Source organism: Manacus vitellinus, unplaced genomic scaffold (genome assembly GCF_001715985.3).
Source record: "Manacus vitellinus isolate BGI_N305 unplaced genomic scaffold, ASM171598v3 scaffold_7_pilon, whole genome shotgun sequence".
NCBI lineage: Eukaryota > Metazoa > Chordata > Aves > Passeriformes > Pipridae > Manacus > Manacus vitellinus.
In genome coordinates, this window is record NW_021940813.1 from 11869770 (window position 1) to 11889038 (window position 19269).

A 19269-nucleotide genomic window follows, 5' to 3' on the forward strand; every position below is an offset into this window, starting at 1 on the left:
TAATGTTGTCCTCTTAGACTGTCATATGGATGCATGTATTATGTCTAATATTTCCACATTAATTTGCACAGATATCCCTTTCTTCTTAAAAAAATCCTTCCTCAATACATTTAATTAAGGTAAGCTGTATGAGGAGATTACTAAAGCTTATTAAAGTAGGGAACTGACAACTTGCATATATGATGGTTTTTGCAGTGATGTCAGTCCACATTCATGTATTCTTACTTTATCTGGGACAGAGAACTTTAAAAAAAAAATTTAAAAAAGTGGAAAACATTAAAACTTAATGCATTAGTTTCCTGGGAAGTGTCTTTCACTGTCTTCTGTTTCAGACTGGAATGTATGCTCTTCATGTCTGGCTTAATTCCCAATGCAGATTCCTATGTAGGGTTTTGGTTTGCTAAAATGAAAGCCTCCAAATCTTCTGTCTCATTCCCTAGCTCCCAGTCCTGCTCTCAGAAATATCAGAATTAAACAAAAAATTGGCAGTATAAAAGCTGGATTTTTCTTTAGGTTATGTTTATGCTCCTGTTTGTTTGCAGGAGGACAATTGTCTCTGTGCAAGGGGTGTGCTGTAATTTCTTCTGGAGAATTCACTGGACAGTTTCTTACTTGCTGTCTCATACAGAATAATCTGCTGTCATTAATCATTGCTGTAATGTAATTTTCATTTTGGCATGTCTTTTAACCGGTTAGGACTATGCATGTGGAAATTTCTTCTTCTGTATTATCAGCAAATATTGTATTTGAGCTGCAGTTTGAATAGAGGTCTTAAGGTTTACAACTGCAAGTGAAGAAGATTTAATAATTTCTGCAAAATGTACGACTTCCTTTAACATGTGAGGGGGAGTAATCTCCACCTCTTTTGCAAGGATTGATGTCCTCTGAAAGAAAAAATTGAAAATAAATCTCAGAAAGCTTTGTCTTTTGAGCTTGCAGTGTCATCATGAATCTGTAGACACGTCCAACATTTCTGATTTGGGTCATAGGTTTTTCAAGCAACAGCAGAATTAAATGACCAAGAATTATTCTTTTTCATGGCTGCTATACGGAAACATATGAGTAGCTGAGAAATTATCTGGGGACCAAGTTTGTTCCATATTGCTTCAGCTGCTATTTGGAGAAGGCTAATAGCTGTGGCAGATGCAGAGATTCAGTTCAGTCACAAGGGGATAACACTCCAAATATGATACTTAGAACACAGGCTTTCTCCTCCTCTTTCTTCCCTTTGGCTCAGAAGCTTTAAAGGATTCAGGAGATAAAGAAATTTTCTTTTTCTGTCTCTAGCTGAAGAATACAAAACCTCATATTTGTTGAAAGGAGAAAAGCAGACTGACATGAAGATCTTGTAGGTGGAGGAAGAGGTTAGATCTGGGTGTAGCAGATTTTGTTAGGATGTTGCTGCATTGGATTTCATTGGTGGGGATTACACTTCTCATGGCTACCTCTGCATCATGTCAGGGCTGGTGCACTCTTCATTTTGGCTGCTTCTCCACAGCTGTTTCCACTGCTGCAGAGCAAGCAGCTGCAGGATGCTGTGCTGGAGCAGTACAGCTAAGGATGCACAGAGCATACCAAGGCCAAGAAAGCTTCCCCTCATTTTTCCTGGGATCAGTTTGAGCACGGTGCCAAAGTAGCCTTGTTTAAGTGAGGACAGCTGGGCAAGGAGTTGCTGTTGTGTTCAGTAAGAGTTTTCTGGGATCTGAGGCAGATCTCCTTGTGGAAACTGTTGCAATATGTTACTGAAAAGGGAACCCTAAATGCTATTGGCGTTGTTTTCTTAGTGTTCTTGTCCTGGGATTTTTATTAAACATTAACTCAGTCTGTTTACTGATCACAGAATGTGACCAGACTTGAAAGAGGGTATGGGTTTGTGGGGGTTTTTTTGTTGTTGTTCTTTTGGTTTGGTTTTTCTCTCCTTATTGTTAGGAAGTGAGGGGGATGGGGATGCATCTAAAGGTCTTTAATCACTGTTCACCAGTGAAAATAGTAGGCAGTATTATTTATTTTCTTGGGCGATGTAATCTTGCTGCTTGGAACTTCAGAGCAGTCCAGTGATGTGGGAGTGAAGTATTTTGTGCTGCTGCATTGTTTCTATTACCAAGATGATGATAAGTGCTTTTCTACTGTTGTGGTGTTACATTGCGTAGATTTATTACTTAGCTTGGTTGGCCTAATTTAAGTGTCAGCACTTTAGCAGGCATTTACATTTTGAGCAGAAGAATCTTGGCCTCTTGGGCTTCTGGCGTGTAGAGAGTTTTTCCTTGAGGAATATTGACAAGTGTCCAACAGTGGTATTCAAGGAAAATAGCTAAGTTATTTGTAAGAAACATCTACGTAGCTAAGAGGAAAAGAATGAATTTCTGAACTGGAAAGATATTTAGGATCCAACTTTTTATCTTTTTTGTTCATGCTAATTATTTCTTAGCACTGTATTGAAATTAGGTACTCTTATAATATGTAAATGGAAATACATCTTGTAAAGGCTTATTTCCTCAAGTAAGTGAGCAAGTGGCTGCATGATACTTATTTACTGACTGGGGTTAAACCACAATAGTAATGAATGTTTCTACTTTGGATTACACATGTAATCTAGGAGCAATTTAAAGATGATGTAACCTCACCAGTAGTAGCCTGGCTGGATTAGTACTCTCATTGCAAAGTAAGGGCAGCAGCTGGCTGTGGTATTATTAGTTAAGGGTCACCATCAGTGAATGATTCAGGTTTTAGTTATAAAGACCGAGAGAAGATGAAAGGATTTGATTTTGTCTGCTTTTCACTGTGGGTGATAAAACCAGAACATTTATCTTCCTTTAATGTTTCTTTTTGACCACAGATACTAGTGACCTAATGGAAACAAACAATAGTGACAACTGCTGTGGTGGACATAATTTAGGAAACTGTTACATTAAGCCTTGATGTATTTGTGTAGGTATTTCCTCTCTTTACAGGGTTTTAAGTATGATCTAGAAGCTAGGGCTACACTTAAGAAATAATGGGGTTATTTTCTAGATCTGCCACAGAGCTGCTATGGAACTTTTGCTAATGCATTTAAACTATTGGCCAAATTACCACACTTATCTCCCAGGATCAAGTATCTTAATATAGATTGATTTTTCAGACAGGCAGAGGGTTTTTTTTCTGATTTATTCCAGTGACATATCCAGATTTATGAGTAACTTTTATGTATTTCAGCTGTCTCTGCCTCAGGCTGCCTCTTGGCAAAACCTGGGTTTGTGCTTGCCTCACTAAGACATTGGGATGTGTTACAGCGTGGTAGTGATGGCAGGTAACATCTAAGAAATTGGGCATTCTGATATAATACTCCAGTGGGTTCCTGCTTCACCTGTGAAAGGCTCAAAAAAGGACCATTTGCTTGAGTGTAGAGATGGAGCTGGAGAAGCATAACAGCCTTGTGCTTTCCCTGGCAGTTCCCTGGGCTGCAGCAGCTCTAGGCTAGTTTTGATGGGTGCTTCAGGTGCTGCATTATCAGCCCCTGTGGAAGGAAAAAGACTATGGCAGTGGATGACCTGCCTAAGGCTGTATGAATGTCAGCTGTGGTTGCCTTGCATATCCATTGCCAGAAGCTGGGAGGGATCATTCTTCTGCTTCTTCCTACAGTTCATATGCCAAGAAAATCCATTTCTCAACAGGTGTGGGTCTTCTGGTATATCTTTTCACTACTCCGGATTTATTGGCTGGCATATAGAGCTATTCTTCTAAAACTTCTATAAAGCTGACTTAAAAAAAAATTAATTCCTCTTCTCTGTTTAGAAATGGCATTGTTGCACATTGGTAATAAAGGTTGGCAAAGCCTTTTCTTCCCTGAGAACGTTTTCAGATTGTTTGAAAAAGGCAAAAATATTGCTATTGTTACAATTATCTAATAACATAAGAAAATTACAACCAGATCTTGGAACAGGAAAACACTGGAAGATGTCTTCTTTTTTTTTCTTAAGTGCTTTTCCAACATGCTGAAATTCCATCTCTTCTAAGTTAACTTTCAAAATCTAAAAACAGATCTGAGGTTGTGCAACTGTTTCAGATCAGTCATAAATTCAGTATGATCTTCATTCAGGTGTAAAGGGATATAATGGAAACTTGCATGCAATGAGTTTAACTGTTAAATGGCTATAGCTTATTGTAGACTACTTTTGTTCTGATTTTTGAGTATTCTATTTTTAAGTATCATATTGATTGTGCTATTTTGTGTATCTGGGAACAAGAGCCCACTTGCTTAGGCCAAGTTGCAAAACTGGAGCTGATAGGCTGTATTTTGTAAGTAAACTAACAACAATTGTTATATGAGTAAACATATTTGAGGCAAAGATATATTGCCTTGTCAGATATACTTATTTTCTATAAACTGTAATTGCCGTCTGCATTGAGCTTATTCAAGCCAGCAAATCTGGAACAGCTCATCACGTGTTACATGTTCTTAATCAAAGCCAAACACTGAAAGCAAGGAAATGTTTTTTCTAGTTCTCTCGAGAATTATTTATTTTACCTTCCAGCCTACATTTAAATAATGAAGGGAATTTACATCCTCTGCTAAAAGGGGAGTTTTGTGAAAGTAGATTTGATGATATAATAGGTTTTATTTAGGAATAAAAAGTCTGTTTTATGCAAAACTGATATTTAAGCCCATTTTTGTAAATTAGAGAAATGGGAGAAGTATTTCACCAGAAAAATGCTTCATCATTTTGTTCAATAGTGTTTTGATTATTTGGATACCAAAAGACACCCCGTTTATTAAAAAGACAAGCTGTTGGCGACTTGACATGTGTGTGATGAGTGTGATGACTCTGAGTTTTGTATTCAATAATGTATGTTAAGCTATGGTTCTGGTCTTATTTTTCAACAGAAAGGCATACCTCAAAAATTTCCTTCATAAAGTATTTTATTACCAAGCAGTGTAAGAGACTGCCTTCATCATGTCTGATGAGGTGTCTGACCTTCAGTACGCTCAGCTTTGGTTTTCCTTTTGAGCACAGTAAGTTTGAAGGCACTGATTTGTCTTTTGGTTGGATTATCTTTCTGCTGTTTATATGTTCAGGCCTTCTGCACAGACAGGCTTTGGTGTTCCCTTGCAAATACTGCCAACTTCAGAGAAATTATAGCTAGCATGGAAAAAAAAATCCTTTTCATTTGTATGATCAGCTAATTGGTTTATAATCAGTATACAGTTTACACAAATATGCACAAGAACATACTTCTCAGCCTATTAAGGTTAAAATATGCATGCAACATGACACAAACCCAAAATGAGACATATAAAATTAATGGCACAGGAAACTTGAATGTGGCAAAATATTTATTCTTTAAGTTTAAATACCATATCTGCATACACAGAAGTAGAATCTGAGATAATACACATTTCCTTTAAAAGTGCTGTTTCTTGAAAATAAGGGCGAAAATTATCCCAGTATTTAAGTAGGCTACACTGCACTGGAAGGCAATGCTTTCAGTTCAGAGAGGCAGGAAAACACACCGATCTGTGCTGGACGTGTGCAGCATTGCCATGAATATTTTTTTTTTGGTCTAGAAGAAATATCTCAATGCTATCTTCTTGGCAAGAGTGGAATGTGTGCTCACTCATTCTTTTCAAGCAGATCTTATTTATAAGTTCTATTTAAATAACAATTTAATACATATAAAATATAAACTTTTTTTCTTTTCTTATGGTAGTTTGCTGCCCTGGTATTCAGTTAAGGTTTGATAATCTATCCAGATTCCAATAGCTTGTTCCAGGGAGATAATTTCTTTTCTTGTCATTAATATTCAGTGCCCTTCATCTCCTTTTTATCCTAAGTGCCTACCCTTTCTTTTCAATTACTCCTTCCTTGTAGTCTTCAAAATGCACAAATGCTGAGCCCTGATGTAGCTTCTACAGTTTTGCATAGTTGAATTCAACCACTGCTGTGGGATCCAAGTGAGTGTCATAAGGATCTGTGTAGGAGTGGCCTATTGAAGCCAGTTGTAGAAATCCCTTGTTTGAATTGTAATTCCCTTCTCCTTGTGATTAAGGAATGGCAGAAGACAAGCAGGGTGTCTCTGAGCCTTGGAGCAAGACTTCAGGATCTCTGTGTATTTCCCAGTGCCAAACTTGGGTATCTACCCCAAGCTGGGATAGCAGAGAGTCGGACTTCTTATTCTGGGGTAGAGACAATGAGAGCAGAGGAGAAATGCAGGGATACTGTTGTGGAATATAGAACACAACCCTATCTGGACTGAAAATTTGGGATGAAGAGAATATACTTTGACTGTACTTTAAACTGGGTGAATAATGCTTGTCTTGTTGTTCCTTCAGTTAATTTGGATGAATTAGTAACTACTAAGTTAAATATGGCCCTCTAAGTGTGTGCTCACACTGACAAGTAGATCCTTACTTCAGTGCTTCCTTACCTTTGCTTGCTTGGATAATAGCTGGAATGGTGCTGTGTGGAGACAAGGAGCTGGTGTTAGCCCTCCCTGCTGGGCTGGAATGGGGGCTGTGCAGCTGTTGACATATTTTGCACATGGCCTGTGGGTAGTGATAAGAGGAAGCCATGCTATGGTGAGTTACAGCACTAATCAGTGTCCTGAGGTAATCATTGAAGGTTTCTGGCTCCTTTGATAACCATAAAATCATTTGAATGATTTCTTGGTTTGTAGGTGAGAAGCAGGGCCTGTCAACAGCTCCCTTGGGTCTCCTTCAAATTGCAGTGTCATGTGACACGAACTGAAGACCTAAATAATTCGTGTAAATGGTTGGTATGAGAATTTGTTTTTTAACCCAGTAAGCACCCCTCTGTAAAAAAGATTTTTGTATTTACATGAAAGTTTAATGTAAACATATGCCTTTGTAATTTTTTCTACGATTTTATACCTTTAAAAAAAATCCATACTTGTGCTTTCTGCGTTGGCATCGAGCGACTTGTTCTGCTGCTGTTGAGTCACTTCGGTGCAGGAGACTTTTTAATTTCTGTCTACTTGGACGAGAAGGAAATTACAATCATTATTCAAGAGCTTCCTCTTTTGATGGAGTGGTATTTATAAACCCAAGTTGGAATAAACTTCTGCAGAAAGTGGCAAGAATGTACACAGGAAAAATGAACTGTGCCTGCTGGTGGGAAGGAACATCACTACCTTGGTGGTTTGGGAGAGCTGTGCAGAGTTCTGCTTAGAAGTATGTTGCTGGGGGGACTTCTGTCAACCAGCTGCTTGTTGGGGTTTGGTTAGGAGTGTGTGTCTGGGGAGGGGATTTAACTCCAAATGCACTTTACAGGGGTATTTTTTACCTGTTCTTTTGCCCTGCTCCCTTTCCCATGTGCACATTTGCAGCATCTAGAGTGCTTTAAACAAAGCTTTGCTGTTGGCTGCAGGTGACAATAGACTATATGAAATTATTCTCCATAAGGCACATTGTTTGTGCTGTTTTATGGTGTATGATAGATTCTATGAAACATTTTCCTACCAGGAATTGATACAGGCTTTAAAAACATTCTTCTGATAAAGTGACATGCCTGGAATAAACTTGTCACTGCATTCATTTTAATTATTTTTCACATACTATGTGAAATGCTTCCATTCATCTGGCTAAAAGCCCCTGAAATTAGGGAAGTTTGCTTTGCTATAACTAGATCTGAAAAACACATGGAGGTATCAGACAGTGTTGGCAATGCACTACTTGGATTATTCTGAGTAGGATGGCATTATTAGCTATGTAGGCTTTCAGTTTTCTGATTATGTATTATGCAGATGCAGTAAATTGAATAACAAGATACTTTGCCTGCAAAGGTATATTTCTTGTTTCCACTGGCATGTAGCTTCCTAAATTTTATTCATTGAATACTTCATGCATGTTTTATCTTTTTTCAGAATTTTCTTCTTTAAGGTCTACTCTGCCATTATCAGGATGCTCACAGCATGGAAAGTTGTGCTGTTAGTGGTGTGTTGTGATGTATAGTACTGTTTACCATATTTTTTTATGGTTATTTCACTGCTTTCTAATGTTATTTCACATTTAAGATGCCCCAGTAGTTTGCATTAGTTCCTATTCTGTATCTTTCTGCATTCCCTTTTCCATTATAAATACATGTTTGTGCCTTTTTCTTGCCTGCTGTTAATTTGTGGCATCATCTTCTTTAAAAATTCAAAGCATGTTGCTGATGATGGTTAGTTTCCAAGCTGATTGGTAGGGTGGTTGTGCTTGACAAGGGAGTGAAACGTGGAAGTGCTGACAAGTGGCTGATGGCTGATTCTTGGCCCCAAGCTCAGGATTGCGATATGAAAGATTATTATTATCTGTCACCCAGCAAGAGCCGTTATTTCCTAACTTCGGCGCCGACTTTATTTAGAAACTGAAGTGGGGGCTGGGCAGAGTTCCTCATGTGGAGAAGTAGCTCCCTGCAGATGCACAAATTGGCTGGGAATGAGTGTTGAAGTCTGTGGGGCTGTAGTGCCACTGGCATGGTGCTCTGCCTGGGCTGCATCGCTCCAGTGAAGGCCCTCATGATTTTAGATGTTACTGTTGCATCATCTGTGGCTGCATATTCATAAATCTGCCACTGTACTCCACAGACTGTTCCAGAGAGCACTGGCACCACAAGGACCCATGACAGCCCAGGATACATCTGCTCTCCCCTCCCCCAGAAATACTTGGCTGCTCCAGAATGTGTTTCTGATACTGCTTTCTTTAGGAACCAGATTTTACTGGCTTTGTACCCATACAGTGCTCAGCCTGGCACTGAAAATATGCTACTATGGCAATTTGTAGATTAATACCACACTATTTTGATTTTTAATGAATTCTGTTTGTCATAATACTGCTACTTAAAACACAATTTGATAATATCTTTTCTCATTATGATAATGTATTTATTAATTATATGCCCAAGCCTGATGGCATTGTTATGTCCTCTTTGAGGATTTCAGGCATATACTTTGTACTTCCAAGCTACTTTTCTTGTCTTATGTTGGCATGTTTCATTGCTATGCATTTAGTACCATGTGTACCTTGTATTGGCTTCTGTTAGACTCCTGCTAGATTCCAGATGTCCCTGATCTGTATCATCTGGCATCTAGCTCTGCAAAAGCTGCAAGATGCAGTGTCAGCCATTATTGTTTCATTTTGCAACTGCAGTCATAAGACTTGGTATTTTTCGGGCCTCAGAATTCTCCATTAGACTACTTACTCAGCAAGTTGTTATGCTGAATTACACGGGTCACAGTTACTTCTGGGAATTCATAAGAGGTAAGGAAGTGTCCAGGAAATCATTTAAATAAAAAAAGCTCCAGTGACCTCAGGAAAACCAAAAGGTTCAGTCACATGCCTGGCAGCTATTGAGCAAATAGAGTAGTGGAAAACAAAAGAAACAAATGTCTAAAGGTTAGCCTGAGGCTGTAGTTTCAGGAAGATGTTAAGCTAGCTAGTGATGCCACCAAATAAAAGAGCCATCTTTCCTGTTTTTATTCTTCTTATGTTCTATTATAGATGTTTGGCTGCATGGTGGGCCAGGCGAGGAGAATGAACAAAGTTAACATTAAACTAGCAAGAAAAATGCGGAGGTTGTTTTTAATAGCTGTCTGCCTCCTTGCACTCTGTTAGTGTCAGGATGGCAAGGAGTATTGGAGGATCTGTGGGAAGCAGAGGGATCAGCAGTGCTGCCTTTTATTTGGTTGCAGATGAAAATAGTTCCAGAAGTTCTCTGAGAGAGTGATGGTTTGTGAAACTTTTCAAAAAATGGTTCATGATCATTCAGTTAAATTAACTGCTAGAGAAAACAGACATGCTCTCTTGTCAGTTTGCATGGTCAGTGTTGCCCTTCACTTTTCTCTTGTGTTGGGAGGGTATATGGATTGGTCAGTGTCCAAAAAAACCAGTATTGCAGTTGTATACAGAATCCTTCTTGTACAGAACCCTTCTCTCCTCCCTACTCTTCATCTTGTAACCACAGAACTGTTTTGGAGATGGATTTCATTACTGACGCAGCTGACTTGAGCCAGAGGCCTATTTATTCACAGTTTTTAACTTTGAGGAAGTAACTTCTCATTCATGTGGCAAGTGTAATGGAAAAGACAAGAGAAACTTGACATTTTAAGGAAAAGATAGTGTTTATCCCAGCAAAACTAAAAACATTGTTGAGACATTACAAACTTGAAACCTAGACAGTTGTGGGGTTTTTCCCCCTAATTATTTTAAAGCCAAGGAGTTTCTTTTACTGTGCATCTCAGTTGCCCTGTCAGCTTAAGTAGTCTTCCACATACATTTTTATTTCTATGCAAATTGGTATTCTCCTATCCATTGTGTGAAAAAACTACTAAAAAAACTGAAACTCAATAATGCCAGACAAATAGGCCGATAAAGGGCTTTCAAATGCACAACGTACATTTTGAACCCTTTTTTATTACTTTTATTTTCACAAACAAAAGTAATATTATTGAACAAAGGCATTGGCATAACAGCTGACAATAGTTTTGTAACAGACTATGATTTAGAAGGAGAGGGTACACAGACAAGTGGTGAAGGGTGTACAGATACCATAAAAAAGGTTAGCAAGATGACAAGGTATGAAACTAGCCTGCTTGCCTTGCCTGGCACCAGAAGTCTGGAAAACTCCTGTCTAAAGAAAACAGAACAATATAGTAAGAAAGTTCCAGTAAACTGGAAGAAATTGCTTGATTAAACATGGAGAGCTCTAGCACTTTGATTAAACATGATTTTAAGGAATCTTAGGCAGAGTTCTGGTGAAAGTTTGTGGAGGTCACCAAGTCCTTAGACATGGGGATAGAAATAGTTTGTGTGAGTGCTGTTGTGGGGAGAAAAAAGACAAGGATTAAAGAAGAGGTTTGGTGGCAGGTTCAGTAGGGAATCTTGCATGCAGTTGCATCCTTGGATAGAGTTAGGAGAGCTGTGTAGCTGGATTCCAGGAATTAGTTAATTTGGGAGGAAGTTTCATCCTCGCACAGATCAGAATTGACATGAAGTCATCCCTACTCACAGCGTGTTGTCAGAAGTGGAAATGGTTGTGGCCCTGGAGACAGAGCTGAAGGGTGTTAGGGTGAAGAGTCATGCAAGTATGACATGCCCAGATGTATCATGGAGTGGGGAAATCTGGGTTAGCCTACTGGATGAGGGACTTGCAGAAAGCAAAGCAACAGAGGTTTTTGACATGAAGTTTTGTACAGCTTAGAAGTCAGCATTTGGTACAGTGTAGTGAGACTGGGTTACCTCTGTTCAGAAATCTTTCAGTGTCTAATTTAAAACCCACTGAAAACTAGAAAAAACCTGAAAATACAAGCTAAGTGAACATCATTAGAAAGATGGTTAGTAATAGTTCCCTTGAATAGGAGACAGAATATTTAGTTTGTTTATCACTTGCTTTTCTGAGAATTACAGAAATTATAAGGCAAACAAACTTTTAGTATTAAGGCACAAAACCTAACCAGCACATGTTCTGCAGTCAGTTTGTAGGAAGTGGGTACACAAGTGTGAACTGACCATGTCTAGAAGGGGGCAGAGTGATTAAAATCTAGTGTGTAAGTTTGTCTGAACTATGTCTTTGCTGTGTTCTAGGGCTTCCCCACCATTCGTGTTGTGAAATTCATTGCTTGATGCAAGAGTGGCACACTGCTCAAGTAGTTATTTGAAGTTAATATTTAGAAACATAATGCAAGCTACAGCATCTTTGGGACCAAAAAATATTTCATGTGGAAGTGGACACTTTCAGGCATTTGCATTCCGCACTGTAAAGGAGACAGCTCTTTAGTAGCTATCTCATTATGTAAAAATTACATTAGATTTCCAGCTTTTCAATGTAAATACTGGACCTAACGTGGAGAAACTAATATTACCCTGAAGAGTGTTGTTTTCAAGAAGCAGACAACTGATTTGCACACAATACAGAAAGCAATGAGGATTTTATTTTCTTCCTTACTCTTCTTGTCTAGTTCTTCAACTGCAAAATGTAGTGTGGTAGATAGAACCACTTTTGAAATAAAAATTTAACCAAGTCCTTGAAGAGGAAAAGACAAATTTGTCATAGGGAGATTCTTCATAAATGCTGTATATCTTCATGAAAACTTATTTGTTAAGATCCTATAGGAAACCTATTACAAAACTCATTTCACCATGTGAAGGCTCTGATGTCATTTTCTGAATACTCAAATACTGGTTTGCATATGAGGGAAGAGAGTAATTGAAATCATAATTGCAAAGAGAGTGTTGTCCTGTGACAATCTGGATGCCTTTGCTACTAGGATTTTTATTCTAATTTCCTAATGGAACAAATCTTGTTTGAGAGAATCTGTTTATTTGCCCTCTTCCTCTTGATTTTTTGGAACTCTCTGCATGATATCAGCTAGAGTTGACAAAAGATTAATGTATTAAATGTCTTCAATACATTTATAGGAACATAATAGTTCTTTTAAATTGGAAGCAGAATAGAGAAATGTGACACATATTAGTGCTTCTAACTGAATGAAAACCTCAATTCTGAGAGGCAAGAGCCGGTGGTCAAGCCAAGCAGTCAGTCAGTCCCTGTCCTGCTCTGTAGCAGTCCCAGCATCTCAGACCACTTTCCCAGCTGTGCATGTGTAGTACAGGTGAAAGCTGGGGAAGGGGTGGTGGGAGTAGGTTGAAGCTGAGGTGATTAGAAGGCACTCCATGTAAATCCGTGGTTCTCCAAGCCTCATTAATTCTGCTGCTCATGAAAGAACTATTAGATGCTTTTAGATGCCTTGTTCTTCATACAAAGATGAAATAATTTAATAATATTCTGATATACATAGAGGTTTCACACAGTTCTAAGCAGACAAAACAATTCTTTTTTTCACTCACCTTATGCCACCTTTGTCAAAATACAATGAGGAGCAAAATGTGGAAGTTTATCTTCCTGATTCCTTTTTGAGGATAAAAATAAGCATTAGTTCTGGAGTATTTTTGGTACAATGACGAAGGCTTCATTTCCCCTTGTATTTCAGCTACCTTAATGGAAGTCTTATCAGTTAAGAAGAAAGAGAGGAATGAAAAGTGCTAAAGAAAGGCTGTCTGCAGCTCCCTAGTGAAATGCCAATCCTCAGAGTCTACAGTTCTAGTATTTGCTTTCTGTTCTCAAGTGGCATCTACTGCAGACAATATCCTGAGGGAGTTTGGCTCAGCCTGGAAAGCTGAAGTTTGGGTTGTACTAACATGTGGTTTGTAAACAACGAAAGGCATCAAATATATGAAATCAAGTTTCTGTGGTTTGCTGACAGCTCACACCTACTTGCAGTAATATACTCTGTTCTCAGCATCTTTACCTGTCAGAGGCTGACTCACAGAAAGTGGTTGGATTTTTGCAATGAAGCTGTATACAAGGAAGCTTAATAACAGAGAAATAATACAAAACCATGGGCTATAGGGGGTTTAAAGGGTGGCCTTAAAATAGGGTGACAGCATAGCTGAGGTTGGAAGGCACCTCTGGAGATAGTCTGGGTCACCCCCCCCTGCTGAAGCAGGGTCAGCTAGGATCAGCTTCCCCAGATCATGTTCAGTTGGGTTTTGGGTATCTCTGAGGATATCTCCACGACCTCTTTGGGCAACCTGTGCCAGTGTTTGATCACCCCTGCAGACAAAAAAAAAAAAGGAAAAGTAAGAAAAAGTTAATTGTGGACAGGGTAAGAGGATATCAGTAAAGGCTGAAGGGAATGTATTGTGGATGGGGTGACAACACAGGTGAAAAAGTAAACATGTGTAAACAGCTTTTAGAGGTTTATGTGTGTTTCTTTAACACCACATAACTCCCATGCTGGACAGCACTGAAGCAATTTAATTTTCAGTTGCCTGTCTTGAAATATTTTTTTGGATGATCGTGCTATCAGTCCTTTATTTCACTTTCATAGCACAGTAGTCATTTAAAACAAAGGATATATATGTGTATATATGTGTAGACCAAAGATTAAAACAATGAGAAATCTGAATATGTGCAGGATAACTAAGAGTTAAATACAGCCCTGGAATCAGGGCAGGTGGCATGAATAGAAAAAAAAAAATCAGTTAACGTGTGTTCAAAATTGGAAGATATCAATTATGCCTTTTATAAAGAAGCTGTTCCTGTATAATTTGAAATCAGTAGAGAATCAGTCAGGAGGAGAAAAGGCAGATAATAAATGATGCATTTGCTTGCTTCCTCCTTGAGATTCTTTTCTTTGCCAACTTAACAGATGTCTTAAAGAGTATGAATTCGCAAGAAAATAACTCAAGGCAATGGGCAGCCTAGACAGTCTTCTGATAGTGTAAATATTTTGTTTCTCATATTTTATTACCCACTGGATCTCGAAATCTAGAAAAGCTCTTATATTAAGGAATGACTTTGCTTACAAACATTTTGGTAAAACGAGGCTTTCAATGAGGAGAAGTGGTCCTTCTGTATTTGAACTATTATGTGTTTTGTTCATTGTGACCCAGCCTTTGGTTACAGACAAGTCAGTTAGGCCTGGGGAAACATGAAGCCTGATTTTTGTTTCAAAGTTTTTTTGCAGAACTTTGTGATCATTGGTGAGAATGAATTTCAAAGAACACTTGTCTTCTTTATTAGTATGAAATCTTTCAAGGTAATTCAGAGCAGGCTGTATTTTCAGCTTCAGTAGGGGACCATTTCTCTGCAGTCACTATTCACTAGGTGGGGTTCTTGCCTTAATATGCTAATCTCTTCAGGGATCTCGAAGTCCCACCACACAGGTCTGTATTGAAGATGCTAAAGAATGCTTAAAGAATACTGAAACTTGTTACAACAAAGCTTTTGCAACCCAGAACAAACATGAGAGTGTATTCTTTGTGAGTTTCTACATTGAAAACACGCTGCTTTTAAACTACCACAAACAGCATAAGATGTGAAGTAATTATTCTGACTCAGAAAGGGGTTATTTATATACTCTGACTTTGAGAAAAAGGTGAATATGTTATCATTCGTGTGGATCTCTGTGGTAACTGAAATGAAGACTGAAGGACTGACACTTCTGAGGCAGCTGTCAATACTATGTCCTGGAGAACTACCAAGGGATCACAATTGCACAGTTGCTCTGTGTTTGTCTGCAAGCAAACATGTCTCTGTGAAGTGCCATGTTCTGTACTGGAGCACTGGTCTTCAGTTAGATAGACTCTGTCTCTCTGTCTTCCTCTGTTGCTACATAAAAATTTGGCTTTGTTCCCTATGCTGTGTGGAGTTCAGAGGTCTTTTACATGCATACATATCCATTGCAAATTGATTTGCAAGAGCATGTTTACCCTCACAGTGAGGGCCAAATGGTCATCAGATTTGTTGTTATCCAGGCTTCAGTTAAGTGTCATCTGTTGAAAAAGGAGGTGAAACTGTGCTGTGTTTGCTTTTGCCTGTTGCTACAGAGTCACCATCCTACCTTAGTGGACTGTTTTCTAAGTATAAATACTCTCTCTGTCTTTACAAAAGGTTGTTTAAATTGCAGCTTCAGTGCAGGCTTCAGCTCTCTTAGTGGGTTGTAAGATACTGAGCCTCTGTGAACACCACAAAATAATAAACCAAAGCGAGTGATCTAAGAGCGGACAAGGAAATGTAATTTACTCAGAAAAAAAATACTAACTTCAGTAATCAGTTACTTACAGGGATATTTCTGTAAATAAAAAGTACGAGTTACCTCAGAGGCAACTAAGTTATCAGATGTTTTGCATGCTTCATCATCTATCTTCAAAGGCAAAAGATAGTGAATTATGCAAAGCTTTACATAGATTGGTATCAAACTTCCATTGCAGCATAAAGATAAAAAGTATCTTTTGTGAGGTACTTGATTTAAAATTTTGTCTGAGATATGGAGTCCTAGGTTTACTTTGTTATTTTTTTCATCTTAGGTGTTGCTAGAGATTTCTTCCATGCTTAAATAAAACTTTCTATATTACTGCATTTCCTTACTCTCTCGATGTCATTTAATGCAAGCAGCACACACTTTATGAGAACAGCCAGGGTTCATATTAGTTCCCTGGTGCTGCTTTTTGTGGAGATATTTAGACTGATATTAGTAGATGATTTAATATTTACAGATGATGTATCAGGATACAGTGTGGCTCACAGTAGTTCTGTAAGCAAACATGCTGCTGCTGTTCATAACATACAAAATAATTTTTGCCCTGAGGTCAAATATAAGCATTAGCCTGGAAGTGGAAGTTGTCTGTGGCTGCAGCTGTGCTACGGGAATGCGGGTGAACACAAGGCATGACCAGGAGGCGGCTGGGAAAAGTCAGTTGAAATTCCTTAGTCATGCAAGGGCTGCCTGTGGAAGCTGCATACTTCACCTGTTCCCCTTCTCCAGCAGCATGACAGATTAACCAGAAAAAGCTACTTTTAAACAAGATTTTAGTGGATATTTGTACCTGGAGTAGTGAAGAACAGCACATAATGAAAGGACTTTAAGAAATGTTGAATCCAAATAGTGTGAGGGTCATTGACAGCTGTCTTCCCTGTTAGCAGGTCTTGTTTCAATTGCTTTTGAGGTCATGGGCTTTCCTGTTTCCCTTTCTGTGTTATGTCTTACTCCCTTGAGTAAGACCACTTCTAGTGTCGTAGCATCAGCGTTTGAAGAGGTGTGTGGTGACACTGGAGGATGTACTTGGGCCTCTCTAAACAAGTGTGAATACCATATTGATGCATAGCAGTGCTTCCAGTGACTGGCAGAGCAATTATAAAGTTTGACTGTTGTGTTTTGTGTAATATATGTGAAAGCCTCTAAAGTCGTGAATGATCATTAGGCTTAGATGGCAGCAAGGTTTTTAGAAAAGCTTATGTGTGCGTAATGCTTCAATGAGAAGCGGTTTTGTATGTTCTTTCAGTCTAATGGAATAGAATTGAAGACTGATTATGTGTATCTGTGACCATATATGCAGCTGGAATATAAGGTTAAACCTACGACTGTGTTATCCTTTTATCTGTATATTGAATAATATTAAGGAATACAGAACAGGAAGTATGTTACTGGAAAATTATTTAGTAGTTTTAAATCTTGTGGGTAATGAGGCACCAGGAGCATATTATGAAAAATTGTGTGCATGTATTTCTTCTTACTTAATAACAATTGCTTTTAGTTATGGAGGAGAAATTACAGGAGAGTATTTTCTTGTTTTGACATCTTTAAGCAGCATGATTGATACATGTATCACTCAGACTCAGTCTCATAATTTTCTGCCCTCATAAATAAAGTGTATCTGCAGAACACATCCAAGTGTCCATGTTGTTCTAAATTGCTTTATTTCATTATTGTAAAGACGAAAATGCATCTCTGCAGGATTTAAGGGGCTTTTTTGGTCAGGCAGGGAAACAGAATAATTAAGGGAGCAGTGAGAAAAAAAATGGGGAAGTAGGGTATTGTGTAGTTGTGATTATGTGGGTTGAGCACATAGGGGCCAGTTACTGTGCCACTTTGGACCAATATCTTTTCTTGAGGTTGAAAAATGCTCTATGTTTTTGGTTTTCCATTTATACTTGAACATGTTGTTGGTTAAGCATTAATGATTGCAGTCAAGCAAATCCCTTACACTCAGGGCTATAAACCTCTGAATATGCTTAGTAGCAGAGGATTTTGAGGTGTAAAGCCTGCTTTCCATAAGAACTAAAGCTACAAGGCCGTAATGACGGAATTGAACATTATATCTTTTGGCATTTTTGATTAAACACCCTTTTGATAAACTACAGTTTTTTGAGCATGTTAGAATCTTCTGGAAAAACTAAAGGGAAGAAGACCAGAAGAATATGATTTATGTGTGGCATCTTTTGAAAATGATGCTATATTAAAAAACTAACTTGTTGGCAGCCTTCTTACCATGAGCCATCACTCTTAATATTTCATCAGTTTAATTTAGTAAAATTGAATGCTTCTAAATGCCATGGAGCCTTGTTTAACTGGTGAGAACAAATAAGAAAATATGAGAAAATTTCTGTGGCATTCAGAGCTTCCCAAGACCAAAAGCCAAAGATGCTGCAGAGCTGTCTAGATGCAGGTATTGCAGAATGCTGCCTCCCTTTTTTCTCCAGCCTTGCCTGAGGGAACTTCTTCTGCCCTTGCACTGTATGTGTAGGTTGATGACTTGCCAAAACAGCCTTTTAGTTTGTTTCTTTTTCCCCATTTGTTGCTCAGTTTTAGAGGATATACATCTGATCTCCTTGATACAGAAATATTTGTCCTTTGCTTGTAGAGGGAACTGTCCTGTGTGGATACTGTGGCAATGTTAATTTTTGAAGACGTTGTGGAACAATGTATGTTAATTTTCACTTTCAGTACTGAGATATGCCATCCTAGAGCTAATGGTACCTGGGGTGTTAGAGGTCCAGCAGCAGCAAGAATAATCAATCTATTTCAATTTTTGATTTCATTTGGTTTATTTATTGCTCTTCTGAACATGTATTCCTGCGCTCTTGTGCAACCCTCAAATACCAAAGTATAGAATAACATGCCCTTTAGGACAGCAGGTTATTTTGGATTATAGCATTTTCATGATGGTAGCTGAGAAATAATAATAAATCTTAACACGAGGAGTGCAATTGAGTGTCCTCCTGGTGTGTTTTCCTTTCAGCAGAAGTGAAGGACAGGTAGTTGTATAACCTCTCACGCTGAGCTGGTGCGTATCAGCAGCCCAGTGAGGAGCCCTGCCAAAGCTCTGTTCTCTCCAAGGGTTTGAAATGTCATGGCTTAATTGCCATGGAAGACACATGCCCCAGTGCTTCTGCCCAATTGACAACTCCTCTCAGTGTATGTGTTGCAGAATCAGACCCTTAACACCAGACTGGGTGAGTCATTTTCGCAGTTTACCAAGGCAGCTCCTACCTTCCTAGTGTCAGCTTCCTAGAATTTAGGATTTGTCTGGGCTTATGTTTCAAGACAGATGTAATGTAGTTTCCTAGGTTTTAGGAACACTGCTGAACTGGAAAGTGAAGTGTGTGCTCTGTTTGTAGATGTGTTAATATTTTTTGCTAATTTTATTGCCTTTAATGGCAAAATGAATATTCAAATTGTATTGATATTCTAGAGGAAAACAAGATTATCGGTTAAAAAGCTGACTGATGTTCTAGGCATCCAGTAGGAATGAGAGTTCTGGGTTTTGTTAAGTGTTGTTGATTTATTGCATGTATTCATTGTGTAATAGCTCTCATGAGTGCAGCGAGCAGAAAATTGATTGTTATATTTTTTGCATCTTTTCAACATTTCTTGCGACATTTGTTGAATGTATGTTGTTACCTGTTGGAGTGAAAATAAAATGTTGACTATGATGGGGGTTTTTACCTGGGT

At 38.5% G+C, this 19269-nt stretch overlaps 1 protein-coding gene across 4 annotated transcripts in view; it reads left to right on the forward strand.

The window, feature by feature from the left end:
- SH3KBP1 (SH3 domain containing kinase binding protein 1) overlaps positions 1-19269 on the forward strand; it is a 191188-nt gene that overhangs the window by 51888 nt on the left and 120031 nt on the right. The window lies entirely within an intron of this gene.